The sequence below is a fragment of the Polyodon spathula genome, chromosome 11 (genome assembly GCF_017654505.1).
Source record: "Polyodon spathula isolate WHYD16114869_AA chromosome 11, ASM1765450v1, whole genome shotgun sequence".
NCBI lineage: Eukaryota > Metazoa > Chordata > Actinopteri > Acipenseriformes > Polyodontidae > Polyodon > Polyodon spathula.
In genome coordinates, this window is record NC_054544.1 from 8,144,669 (window position 1) to 8,155,729 (window position 11,061).

An 11,061-nucleotide genomic window follows, 5' to 3' on the forward strand; every position below is an offset into this window, starting at 1 on the left:
AATTTCTTTTCATGCCTTTACATTAGAAGCACCAGCGCTAAAAAAAAAGTTATACAAAAGTCCTTCTAAAAGTAGTTTGGGAATGGTGAGAACATTTAAAATATTTGTGTTCTGTCTTGTCTATTATTATTATTATTATTATTATTATTATTATTATTATTATTATTATTATTATTATTATTATTATTATTATATTTGTTATTATTTCAATTCCAAATGATTTTAATGCATTATTATTATGCATCTAGATATTTTAGTCAAAAATGATAAAAAAATAATAATTAAGTGAATCAGTCTGAAAATTATAATTTATTTAAAAAATGCTTATGAATGAACATTTTAAGTAGAAAGTGGCAATTATTGAGCTTATTAAGAATTTCATTTCATGCTGGTACTTCGTTCTCATCTCACAGTTATCACCTAATTGGACAGTCTTAGTACAAAGAGGACAAATGAGGCCAAAGTATGCAGTGGATAGATATCTAAGGCTAATAAATTTGAGCGTACTTAGTGGAGTGTGGGATAAGTTGCATTAGAACGACAGAGGAGATGTTCTTCACAGTGGTAATAATACCTAGCTCTGATGACACTGTATGGAATTCCTGTTTCCAGTAAAATCAAGTATCACCCATATGACCTCTCAGTAAAAGAATGCTCATTTAGCTAATAATTACTCTACCTATTCACAGATGTTGATTTACAACATACTGTACCATAGTAAAAGGCTGTTTTAATCTTGAAGAGATTCAGAACTTTATAATTATCCAAAATGGGTTCCTTACGGCTGATCTCATTAATAAAAACTGGATCAATTGGCATTTTGAAATTTCTGGCACTTTTTGGATTTATTCCATCACACCAGATTCCCATTCCTGTATTGTAAAAACAGTCATACTGTTTCAAATGCGTGATGTAATTTAAAAGAGTGGGAGGTAGAGATAACAATCTTTCAGATGAATCTAGACACAGATGACTTCCCAATCTCACTCAGAGGCACATTTTAGTGTATTAACTTTCATGTTGACAAACTCTTTAGGTGTAAATCTCCCTTTACAGAGGAGGTTACCTAAGTATCAAATGTAGAATTATAGTGAATTTAAAACGAATAGTGATTTTTTTTTTTTTTATATATACAGTGCTACAGAAAATAGATTGTAAATAAAATTACAATCAAACCAATACACTTCGATTTAATATTGTAGCGATCTGGACTATTTGTGTCATGTGTTATATGATTTTATGTCACTGTTTTGTTAATGTCCTGAGTGCCTGTGCATGTGAAAGCATACACCTGTGGGTTGGAGGGGAGATCGTGATCGACTCGTGGTCCCAGGGTGCTTGTGAATGTTGTCCAATAACATGTTATGTCTAAATGTTGTGTTGTGGTGTGCTGAGCTTCTCAATGAAACCTGGATGAGATCTTGTTGCGGTCGTCTGCCTCCCTTTTGTTTACCCCGGAACACTACAATATTGTAACGTTTTCGGGTTCCGGCCTTATGGACTCAGATGGAGGCAGTGATTGTGGTGAATGGGTGAGGTCAGCCCGTTTTTATTTAGTATAAATGATAGAGGGGTGAAAGAGCACAGGGTAGGCATAAGTATGGGGGCGGGAGGGGTCAAGACTCACGCCCACACACTGCCCCGCAGCCGTAGTTCCTCTGGCTAGTCACTCGAAATCCAATCCGGCTCCTTCTCTCTGTCAGTCGCTCCCTTATCCCAACATGTTGTCCATTCTCTCCCTCTTTTCCTCTCACTTCCATCAGCAAGGTTTTCCGGGGTGGGGGGGGGGCACAGATGTATTTAGGGCTGACAGTAATAATAGTGGGAGGCTCTCTTGCTCTCTTACTATATCCTCACTCCTATCTGTTCGTATGTCATCTCTCTCCCCCTCCTCGCATCATTCCCGTCACTCTTATATGCTGGCCTGCCCCTTCTCACTTCTCAGACCCGGTTGGAGGAGTCTACTTGGTGGCCTTTCCCTTCTGCCCAATCAGCATCCTCGTCACCTGTCCATAATGGGGGTCCTCTGAGATTGTAGTCCATACTACAATGTAAACCATGGTATAGCCAGAGTCCATACTACAGAGTAAACCATGGTATAACCACAGTCCATACTACAATGTAAACCATGGTATAACCACAGTCCATACTACAGAGCAAACCATGGTATAACCACAGTACATACTACAATATGAACCACGGTATAACCACAATCCATATTACAGAGTAAACCATGGTATAACCACAGTCCATACTACAATGTAAACCATAGTATAGCCAGAGTCCATACTACAGAGTAAACCATGGTATAACCACAGTCCATACTACAATGTAAACCATGATATAACCACAGTCCATACTACATTGTAAACCATGGTATAACCACAGTACATACTACAATATAAACCATGGTATAACCACAGTCCATACTACAATGTAAACCATGGTATAACCACAGTCCATACTACAGAGCAAACCATGGTATAACCACAGTCCTTACTACAATATAAACCATGGTATAACCACAATCCATAATACAAAGTAAACCATGGTATAACCACAGTCCATACTACAATATAAATCATGGTATAACCACAGTCCATACTACAATGTAAACCATGGTATAACCGCAATCCATACTACAATATAAACCATGGTATAACCACAATCCATACTACAGAGTAAACCATGGTATAACCACAGTCCATACTACAATATAAACCATGGTATAACCACAATCCATACTACAGAGTAAACCATGGTATAACCACAGTCCATACTACAATGTAAACCATGGTATAATCACAGTCCATACTACAATGTAAACCATGGTATAACCACAATCCATACTACAATATAAACCATGATATAACCACATTCCATACTACAGAGCAAACCATGGTATAACCACAGTCCATACTACAATATAAACCATGGTATAACCACAGTCCATACTACAATGTAAACCATGGTATAATCACAGTCCATACTACAATGTAAACCATGGTATAATCACAATCCATACTACAATATAAACCATGATATAACCACAGTCCATACTACAGAGCAAACCATGGTATAACCACAGTCCATACTACAATATAAACCATGGTATAACCACAGTCCATACTACAGAGCAAACCATGGTATAACCACAGTCCTTACTACAATATAAACCATGGTATAACCACAATCCATACTACAGAGTAAACCATGGTATATCCACAGTCCATACTACAATATAAATCATGGTATAACCACAGTACATACTACAATGTAAACCACGGTCTAACCACAATCCATACTACAATGTAAACCATGGTATAACCACAGTCCATACTACAATATAAACCATGGTATAACCAGGGTCCATACTACAGAGTAAACCATGGTATAACCACAGTCCATACTACAATATAAACCATGGTATAACCACAGTCCATACTACAGAGTAAACCATGGTATAACCACACTTCATACTACAGAGGAAACTATGGTATAACCACAGGCCATACTACAATGTAAACCATGGTATAACCACAGTCCATACTACAATATAAACCATGGTATAACCAGGGTCCATACTACAGAGTAAACCATGGTATAACCACAGTCCATACTACAGAGCAAACCATGGTATAACTACAGTCCTTACTACAATGTAAACCATTGTATAACCACAGTCCATACTACAATGTACAGTAAAAACCACGGAACACTACCTACAGCAGATTTGTTACAAGCTTCAAAAAGATCAAAGCAAGCATTTTTCATAAGAAAATGTATTAAACAAATCAAGAAATTCTCTTAATGTAAGTTGACTTAAAGAACATTTGTCAAACGTCTAACTTAAACAACGATTGAGAAATGAAGCACTTGGTATGAGCTAAGACAATTTGTCAATGCTTATCGCAGGGGTGGCCAACTGGAAAGCCAGAGTTTTTGTTTTATCCAAGTCCTTAACAACACAATAAAATGTGTAGTTATTCTTTTTATGCAACTTCACATGTTACTTCAGTGCTGGAAGAGAAACACAATAATAAGAAACTAAGAGAAAGAATTGCTGCATCTTGGAAACACGTTAAGTAAATTAAATTCAAAACTCAGGTGTCTTCTTCTACCAGGTAACAAACAACTTTGCTGTAGTTAATTCCTTTATAAAATCACTGTGATGGTACACATCACATAGCCTTTACATGTCTATCACCAATTGAAACAAATAAAAGAGATTGGAAAGTAAAATACTTGCCTGTTTGAAGAATCCATGTCAGCAGCATAAGTAGATTGTAACAATGATCATGTATTTGTTTTATACAATTGTTACTTTTGATTACTTGTGAACTACACATACTTAGGAATTAGGTGTTTTTATTTTAAATTACTGCTAAGTTACTTTAAACTTTGAGTAAAAAGGTAATGAAAAGCAATGATGGGTAACTGACAAAAGATAATAAGAACTTAATTGAGGTTAGGACATGCTTAAATTTTTCAATGTTTAACTGTTGACTATTGTAAATTGTTTGTATTTAATACTAATTGGAATAGTAATTGAATAATTGGTTAATTGATGTAATATTGTAAGTCTAAGCGTGCACCGGTGTTTGGAGCTTAATGTTTAAAATACCTGCAGGTGGGTTAGGTGGTGGTTGGTCTTTGTCTGCGGGAAGCTAACACTGATTATTATATATATATATATATATATATTATATATATATATATATATATATATTATATATATATTAGATTTGCGTTTAACAAAAGGAGGTTTGTTAACTTTTGCGTCCACTCAAACAAAAGTCAGTATTAACAGTTACTTACCTGAGTGAACCCTACAGTATATGACTTCTGAGTATAACAGTAGAATTTTTTATCTTTTGAATTGTCTGCCTTGAGAAGAGATTTGCTTTTTATAAGACTATTTATCTTTTCCAAGTTACTACTAAAGGATTTATTTTTCAAAGAAATTGAATTCCACGTGTTGGAGTGTTCTTATGATTATTGCCTAAGGCAGGGGTAGTCAATTACCAGACCTTCCAATCCATTCCATTCCATTGCAATATTAGGGCACAACCAGCTGTTCAATTGTTTGAGCAGTTGATAATTAATTCAGTTACATAATTAAGCAGCTCATTGCTCTGCAGACCTGCCCTGGAATGCATTGGAAGGTCTAGTAATGGACTACCCCCGGTCTAAGGAGCGCTAGTTGACTGCTCAAAAGGGCCCTGTGACAATCACACAAATACAATCTGTAAGTTTAACTCACCATGTTAAAGCTTTTTTGTAGAGCTCACTTTCATTGTTTATCTTATTACAAAATGTACATTTAGATTTTTTTTTACCATGCATCAGAATCATGTTGTCCAGAGATAGGAACTATTCATTTATAAATTGCATGAATAACAAGACATTATATACCATAACATCAAAATCAACTTTTGCATTAAATGTTTGATACTTTCTGTAAAATAAGAGGTCAGGAAAAGGAACTGACTGATAAGAATATGAATACCATATGACTGCTGTGTTAACATTGACGGTAGCCTTTATTGCATTTAATAAATCATCCATACAATATTGTATATCATATGTTGACTCAGTGGCTTCTACTGGCTCTCCATAAACCCTTGCTGATGTAAATGAGGTGCTGAATTCAAGGAAACTTACTTTCTTTGATCATGATCACTCATGGTTTCATTAGAACTGTCAGAATCTAATGAGCTTGATTCAAAAGATGAGGCAGAAGGGGAAGTGGGCACAGTTGTTGCAGATGGGATAGGATGTCTTGGCGATGTCAAGTTCTGTGGACAAAGCTGTCCACTCAGGGAATGCCTCAACTCCTCAGCTAGGCTTAGCAGAGGCTAAAGCATATTCTAATTAAAATTGTTATCAGCTATCTCCTGACTGACAACATTTTTTAATGCTTGTGATCTGTTATAATTTGTTGTTTGAATAGAAATCAATGTGACATCATTGTTAGCTTCAACATATAAATAACGGGGTACAAAATGACAAAAATGTCACATGGTTTTTCACTACATAGATAATCAACTACTACAATTCCCTTGAATACTGGTAACTCGACTCACTGCTCTAGTAGTGAACCACAAGGATACACTTTACTCAAAAGAAGAGAAGCTTACCGTTCATGGTAACTGATTGGACAATCATTTCTTGTCTTCCTTGAGTTCTTCAATCTTCTTTTTAAGTGCAGTGTACGTAGAACAGAACTGCTCTTTGTCAGCCTAAAGAATTAATTTAATCCAACCAAGTATTTGACATGTTCAGTTTTTAATTTCTTAATAACAATCTCGAGCCAACTAAAGACTGAGGCCACATGTTAGAAGTGTTATCATTTTAAGAAAATAAGATATCGCATGTCTGAAAAAATATTTCTATTGAGCATACCTTAGCACCTCTCGATGCAGACACCACCTGAATTTGCTGTCTAAGGAGTTAAAAACATCAAGATGTTATGTCTTCAAAATGTTACAGTGAGGTTAAAATATTTAATGTTAGTTTACTGGGAATTGATCCTTTCTCCTTGCCAGCAACTTGGAAACAAGATTGGTACTAGAAGTACCACCTTTTATTCTGAATCTATAAAAACAGTATTATCTGAGAAAGGAAAGTACAGTACAGCATGTTAAATAACATGATATGGATTCTAAATAGTAATGCCAATGGTCATGTTTTGGATTCGTCAGTGAGGTGGTAGAATTTATGAAAGAAAAGTGCAGTATCCAATGGTACAATTTTCTGTGACATATCAATGAATTTGCAATAATTTCTAGGACGTATATTGGACTATTAAATTTTTTTTCTTAGATAGAATCTGCTGGGGCTCCCGAGTGGTGCATCCAGTAAAGGCATCGCGTGGAGTGCAGGATGCACCCTATTGCCTGGAGATCACAGGTTTAAATCCAGGTTATGCCACTCTCTACCGTGACCAGGGGTTCCTAGGGGGTGGAGCACAACTGGCCGAGCACCGCCCGGGTAGGGAGGGCTTCGGTTGGCAGGGAAATCCACAGTTCAGCATGCACCAGCAACCCCTGTGGCTGATAGGGTGCCTGCAAGTCTGCAGTGGAGCCATTCAGATCTCTGTTGTCCTCCAGCATTATAGGTCTGGTGGTCTCGCTGTGAATCCGCAGTGTGAAAAATTATGGATTGGCAGGAGAACATTTCAGAGGACGCGTGTTCCAGCCTCCATTTGCCGAGTTGCCAGGGGGTTATAGCAGTGAATCGGGATACAGATAACAATTAGGCATTCCAAATTGGTTTCCAAAAAACCAGGGTTCATCAGCAGATTCATCTTCAGAAGAGAATTGTGCAATCTTCCTCTTCCTCAACTGCATTACTCTGACTCTGACTCAGTCTCTTTGCCAGCTACTAAATGGTCTCTTTTTTTGTTGAGAAGCTGTTCATTACTTAAACAAGAAAAAATGGGTTAGACCTAGACCTACACTTGACAAAAATCAATTAATTTGGTTAAAGCCTCTCTGCAGTTGCCGTCCCCCACTTATCAAAGCACCCAAACAAACTCATTAAAACAATACAGCCACTTTCTTTTATACAGGTCCTACTGAAACCACAAAAGACTGCTAACTTGTATGTAAAGTTAATCACCTTCTAGTGATGGTCAATATTACTAATCAGGTTCAACATAACTCTTGCATAAACTTGCTGAGGGTTTTTTTTTTAATATTATTAGTGCCACAATAATGAATGGGTTATGGATTCTAGCTAGAGAACGACAGTTGTTTATATGTAACAAAATCAAAATCTAAAGTCAAAATACAAAATGTACCGTATACAAAATAATAATAATTATGATTCCCCTAAGAATATAATGTTTCACAAAAGCAAGTACGAAATTATAATATAAAACCCTCACTAAACCGTTTTTTAAGTGCAAAAATAAAGATAATAATATTTTAAAACATGTTAAGTAGAAAATATGTACTTAACTTTGATTACCGTCTTTATCATAACAATATTTAAAAAAAATTTAAGTAGAAAATATTTACTTAACTCTTACCGTCTTCAGTTCAAAACACTACCATCTTTAAAATTAAGTGCCAACCAGGGAAATCTTAAACTTAGCAAAGACGACAGAAGGGATATACAATATTCTATGTGATATAGCTATATAATTCTGCTGCATGACAGCCAGTGCTGAAAAGTGGGAACAGCTACACACACAGACGGAGCTGCATTATGGAGATTTTTAAATGGATTAAAAAAAATAATAATAATAATAATAAATTACCATAGGTGACAGTTGCTTAAACTGTAGACAGCAAAACCTAGTTTGCCAGTGACCCTTCAATGACACAGGTATGTAGACATATACATGGTTCCTGCAGCTATAAACTGAGCAAATTTAGAACATTTTTAAGACCAATCTTTAGAAAATGTAATTTTGGCAGCAACTATACCAAATGTAAATACTAGAATTGTGACTAGTTCAAATACCATCTAACAATTATTTTTCAAGCTGTACACATTATAAATAATCAAACCTTTTGATGCTTGTACAAAATCGTACAGTACCAATGCAGTGATAATAATAGTTGATGACAAGGAAGTTATTGTTAAATCTTTACTTAATCAATAGAGCAGCAGCTCATTCCATCTGATCAACAAACAGAACACAATTATATTTCCATCAATTAATCTTTATTTTATATAGTGTCTTTCATAGTAGACCACCATCACAAAGTGCTTTTATATATTTATGAAACATGTAATGACATTAAGAGCTGTCAAATATGATATATATATATATATAATATATATATATATATATATATATATATATATATATATATATATATATATATATATATATATATATATATATATATATATATATATATCACCAGTGTACTTTCACTGGACCCATGTTTAGCTAACATTATTTTCCATATCACTTCACAGCGAAGCACCGCCTCCTTCTCTGTTTTGTTTGGCAGCCAGCAACTTTAAGTTGTTTTTTTAGCAAATCACATTTGAAAGTGAACAACAGGTATTGTTGCCGCGGTTTTCCAGTGGAACTGGGCTACTTTAAAAACACAGCCGCGGGAAATATTAAGCAGTCGCGGGTTGATAATGTAACTACATTAGTGGTATAACTTAAAAAAATTGTTTGTGATACAATACCAGCATTAGCATTTCAATAAAGGGATAACGATGTAATTCCATTGCTGGTCTGGTATGAATGTTGATTTGTCCCTTCAGAGCTTCTGTACGAATTTGTTGACAGTGACGTGTGGATGAGCTGTACTGGGGCTTGTAGTTCTCATCAAATTTATACCAGGTATCTCTTCTTACGAAAGCTTTTTGATTTTTTTTTTTTTTTTTAGGCCTATGTGTTAATAATAAGCTTTCTTTCAGTAAAAACAAACAATTGGGCTATTTTGGGCTATTTTTGAAGTGACTTTGGGCTATAAACTCTCAGAAAATCTGGCAACCCTGATGATAGCATATATTCAATAATAAACCAATCAAAGAAGCAGTTGTGCTGCTTATTGTGTGAATTATTGTGCAAATGGATGGCATATCAGCCTAAACATTATAACTTTATATCGAGATATAGCCTAATCCAATGCACAAAAAGAGGGACTAGGTTTACCTGATATTTCCAAAATTTTAGCTGGATAAAGCTTATTGGACATGGTAGCCTTGCCTTTCTTATTTGATTTCACTGGCCATTTTACAATAATGACCCTGCTAAAATCCCACTGATCAGGGTACAGCTCATCCAACCAATCTCCACAGCTGGTATCTATGAAATTGAGGTCGCCAACGGCGACAGACTTTTCCTCAAAAAAATCGAATAGAGCAAACATTCAGTGTCATTGTCAGGTAGATTAGGGTCTTTGATACACAGCTGGTTTAGGTGCCACTTTGAATGTGCATGCGCTCGGGGGATAGACCGGTTGTTGATTCCATTGGATGTATTTAGGGTTAAACGAAATTTAAAAAAATAAAAAAAGCAGTAGTTATATTGTATGTTAATTTCCAGGATTATTAAAAAGTTAACATTGTACACTGAAACATAATTTTGATGTTCAAGATAAACTAAGACTGTCGCTAAGAAAGTGACACATTCACATGATGGATTAAAATAATATGATTGTGCTTTGTTTGTAGGTATCAGTCATTGAAACCACACCTTTTTTCTACTAGAATTGTCTTCTGACAATTAAATGTTAAATGTGGTACAGTTAAATGTTAGTACTTATCAATTAATGGTATTAACTGTCAGAAAACTGAATTACCCTAATTGCCTGCTGGACATCCTTTTGTTTAAGGATATTATCTTTTCCAATAGTACTTTTGTTATAATGTAGTGAGTGGATTTGTTGTGTTATTTTGGATTGCTACATTGTGTAATGTATTTTAATGGTTGAAAAATCTTGTAAGTTGTCTTGGAAATGGCATCAGCCAAATAAATAATTATTATTATTATTATTATTATTATTATTATTATTATTATAGTATAATAATAATAATAATAATAATAATAATAATAATAATAATAATAATAATAATAATAATAATAATAATAATAATTTTATGCATGCAGAAATACACTTGTTTCAAAACCATAGTTAACACATGCTTTCAGAACCACGGTTTCTGTATTTTAACTATAGTAACTACAAACAAACCATGATAGTACCATAATATAAACATAGTTACTGTGGTATTTAGTACAGTAGCCATGGTTAGCATAGAAAAAACATAGGATTTTTCTGTAAGGAGTTCTATGAGGCAATGTTAATGGAGTCATTTTACAAGTAATTATATTTAACTATCCTCAGAGATAAAAACAAATAAAAGCAACAATGACAAGTACAACACTCCCTCTGCTGTAAACCCGAATGGCCATGATCAGGTAAATGCAATTGGAACACTTTTGCAATATAATTCTAAAATCTCATAAAATCGTTGTAAACACCTTTTTTTAATGCAATGCACAATTAATTCATAGTATGGTTCTTATAATGTGTGACATCTGAAATATTAGCACAGCTCCTTAATTATCATACAATGACA